The following is a 4,351-nucleotide window of genomic DNA, read 5'->3' as shown; positions in this document are numbered from 1 at the left end:
AGCATATTTCTTCCATCTGGGTAAATCGCATACTCTCAGGAGAACGCCAGGTGTGGCTGGTCTAGGCACACTCACCAAGCGTTGCTCTCTGCTTAGATGGCTTACCCTTCATGTACGTAATGGGTTGAGGGAGTCACCAATCACTGATCGGTTTACTAGCTCCCTCAGGCCACTCTCGTGCGCGATTCCCTGAGATGTGCTCATGCGAGGTCCATGTGTAACGCTCTCGTTGGGAACCTCAGTCCCAGCTTAACTACGTGTAACACGAGACCCCGATGACCATGCACACCGATGACTGATCAATGCTCTATTGCTTCTCGGATTCTGCCCCCAGGCGTTCGTCTGGGAACTGGTCTGTTGGTGGCCACTTGGTTACTGACCACCGATCACCGTTCTGGGTGATCTGTCCCCTAACCTCTCTGCCGCCTGATCTGTCGGTGGTCACTTGGTTACTGACCCCCCGATCACCGCTCTTGGTGATCGCCTCCCTGATCTCTCTGTCACCTGGTCCACGTGTCACCCTGCGAGTGGTCCACGTGGTTCTCTACTGCTGACATCATCGACTACCGATGACCGATCGGATCACAAGCCTCCCAGTCTCGAGCTGTGAACTCGTTCTCGGCGAAGAGACTAAGTGGTCGTGCCCTCAGTCCACGTGGCAAGTGGGACCGCATCACGTGCCACCTCACGTGCTGCTTCTTTAACATTTGGACTTCCTTCCTTAATCTCGCGACACGTGGCCCCATCGACGTCCAGCGTGGTGTGTCGCTAGCGCTTCTCTTATTCAAATAGGCGCGCGCCTTCACTGTTCCTTCATCTTCTTGAATCAACTCTTAGACTTCCTGCGAACTCTCTCTCTGCGCACCCATCTTTCTTCAAGTTTTCTGCTTCCAAACCTCTCGTGATCACCCAAAGGTATGGTTTTTCTTCTTCCTGGGTCTGTTTAGGTCATTTTTACCGATTGCATTTATCTTTCTCGTTATCATGCATTCATCTTCTCTGTTTTCCCTCTCTCGACCCGCGCTAGGGTTTTTCGCGTTCTTGCTCTGATTTCCGCTTCTCCTTCTTCCTCTTTCCACCTGGGCATCTCTTTCTCCTTCCCCTTCTCTGTTTTCACCGAACCATTCATCATTCCCTCTTCTTCCATTCATTCTGACTTTTCGTTTTTCCTCCATTGCAGCTATCTCGCGATGGCTCGCTTGAAACAAACCGCTCGCATTATTGCCTCGTCTTCAGGTGCACAGCCATCCGCAGGTGCGCCAGCTCCACCACCACCTGTTGCGACCTCCTACCACGACAACGCCAGGGTCTACGACTGGGCCCCCCTGGCGTTACTTGCTGAAACATCCACCCTACTACCGCAGGGTCATCTCACCTCTCTTCTGAGCCATGACCCGGATGAACCTTCGTGCGCCATAGACAGGGAAAACGATTTCAACATCCAAATCCGCATTCCTCCTCGAGGGATGCCCATCTGCGCAGACGATAGGGCCACCAATGGGGTGCCCTTCGTCTTCATCTACTCCGTCGTCTTCAAAAGGTTGAAGCTACGCCTGCCATTCACCTTTTTCGAGAAGGAGCTGATGATGGAGTTGAACATCGCGCCCTGCCAACTCCATCCAAATGCCTGGGCTTTCATCCGGGCATTTCAGATTCTCTGCAATTACTTCGGACTCAATGCCTCCGTGGACGTGTTCCTTTACTTCTTCGAGGCGAAGAACGCCGGGGACAGGTCTTGGGTGAGTTTGAATGGGGTTGCTGGACAAGTGCTCTTGGGCCTGTACCAGCAATCCTTCAAAGACTAGAAAGGCAGGTTCTACATGATATCTGCCACCCCACAAAGTCCAACCCTGCTAGAGGGGTACCCCCTCTACTGGGTTCCTGGGGTTGAGTTCAAGAAACCCCGGGACCTTGAAGCCATGGCCCCCTACGAGCGCGAGCTATGTGGGCTGTTCCTGGGGGCCAAGTACAACTCTGCTCGCCTCATCAAAGATGAGTTCGATGTGTTGGCCCTGAAAAAGTACATAGGTAGCTCTTCTTCTTCCACCTCTTAGGATACTTGCACATTCTCATGCATGCTTGCATACATTTTGACTTACTTGCGTAACTAGGCCATCTAACTTTTCTTTTTCCTATCGATGTAGATTCAATGTCAGGGAAAGACAGGAGGAAAGCTTTGCTGGAGCTTGCCAAGCTTCGGGGAACCAAAGGAACTGGCTCCTCTTCTTCCACCACTGAGCCCATTGCAGCCCCTCCTCTCTCGGTCGCGCCAGCTGAAGGCCCTGAGCAAGGAAGGAAGAGAAAAAGATTGGTGAAGGCCTCTACTTCACTTGCCGTTGCTGCAGCTGCTCCCTCAACCGAAGAGGAAAGCTCTGGCTCTCCTCTTATACACCGCAAGAGGCAACTGCTAGCGGTTGAGGGGGCTCATCTCTTCAGCCTGGGGAGATCGAGGTGGTGGAGGTAGAGGAAGGTTCACCCCCTCCTCCCTCTACTCAACCTGCCCCAGAGCCCACGTGCCTTCCCTCTCCCTGCCGACAGCCATCTCCAGCTCTTCAACCACCATCTTCCCCCCAGCAGGACAATCTCTTGGTCAATCTGCTCCTCCTGCTGGGGGCGCTTCTGCTCATTCTGGGGATCTCCCACCACCACTGCCAACCTCCTCTGCTGCTGCTGAATATGGTGGATCCAGCTCGCGACCAAGCGCCTCTGGAGCTAGCCACGAGAACTTCAGCCGGGTCATCACCTTGGTTCGACAGCTCATCAGCAACCGAGAGCTTGTCGAATGGAGCGGAGATGAGGTGGACATGCACCTGGCTAGGCAGGTGGTGCTCTCTTTGGAGTTTTCCACCCAGCACCGCAAGCAAATAGCCCTGGAGAAGAGGGTAAAGGAGCTTGAGCATGACAAGGAGTCGCTGCAAAGTGACTTCGAAGCTGCCCAAGGGTCTGTAGATCTGATGCGGGGCATGGTGGAAAAAGCTAGGAGGGAGTACCTAGCGCAGGTCCAAGAGACCATCAAGACTGAGATCTTGATGGGGCAAACCGTTAGCTCTCTGGACTGCGAGGTGGTGCAGCTGCGGGCCGAGACCTCCTCCCTACGCCAACTGAACTCTCAACTAGTGGGGGAGCTCGAGTCCACCAAGGAAGCAGCCGCTGCTGGAGAGAAGAGGCTTGAGGAGGTGGTGGGCAAACTGTCTGAAGCCAAGGGCCAACTGGAAGAAGCTGCCTCTTCCCTTGCTGCCCTTACCACCGAGAAAAATGCTGCGGAGGCCTCGAAGCAAAAACTGGAGGCGGAGAAAGTTGATCTGATGAACGTGGGTGCTGATGCCCTTACTGACGGATTCGAGCTGGCACTCGAGCAGATCCGATGCGTTCTCCCAGACTTGGACCTCTCGCAATTCAGCATTTATCACGAAGTGATAGATGGAAAGCTCACCCCTCCTCCTTGATCTCTTCTCTTTTTTTGTAAATTTATACTTCTGCACAACTTTTTAGTACTTGGAATTTGTATAAGACTTGGTGTGAATACATACTCTCAATTTGTATAAGCTTCTTCTCTTGTATTTTTCTTGAGCTTCACCTTTCTTTATGCGCACGCCTAACTGTTAGCTAGCTTAGGTTTAGCGCGATCCTAAGCTTTGTCTTTCCCTTTGCACACGACTAAGTGTTAACCAGCTTAGGCCTAGCGCGATCTGCTTCCTTTGATCTTGGCCTCTACTTTGATCGCGACTAACAACTTCCTTAGCTTTGTCTTTAACAGTTCTTGTGCGCTGCTTTGTACCACTAACCAATCACTGACGACTCATCAGTGATCGTTCTTCGATCTTCACTTAGCTTCTCTGTCGCTCTAGCGTTAAGTGCATAGAGGACTTTGACATCGATCACTCGAGGTGATGCCTCGTTTTGGGGAAAGAAAAGTGTTTCTCGCTAACCCCTCTTACCTTCCCCAAGGTCATCACCCTTCGGCGGATTGAGTCGTTCATTCCCTGCCTCACTCCTGGGGTGAGAAGGGTTTCGGACTAAGAGCCTTACTGGGCCAATATTGGTGTATGCCAAGTGGGTAAGGACATTTGTCAAAATCTTTCCTTTCCCTCTCTTGGTCTTACTAGCACCCCTTGCTTTCAAACCCTTAGCTGCCTGCGCTCACACCTGGGGTGAGGAAGACTTAGATCAGTGCCAGTACTCGCGCCTAGGGCGAGTAAGGCCTAACCGATCACCTGCACTTGCGCCTGGGGCAAGGAGGATTTTAACTTTAATACTTGCGCACACTTGATATGCTGGAAATTTTTTCATTGGGTGGCCTCGTTAAAAACCCTCCTTAGGGAAAAGAGTGCCCCCTTGTCTGTTCAACTGT

This window comes from Phaseolus vulgaris, chromosome 1 (genome assembly GCF_051622355.1).
Source record: "Phaseolus vulgaris cultivar YP4 chromosome 1, ASM5162235v1, whole genome shotgun sequence".
Classification (NCBI taxonomy): domain Eukaryota; kingdom Viridiplantae; phylum Streptophyta; class Magnoliopsida; order Fabales; family Fabaceae; genus Phaseolus; species Phaseolus vulgaris.
Note: the sequence above shows the minus strand (reverse complement) of the source record.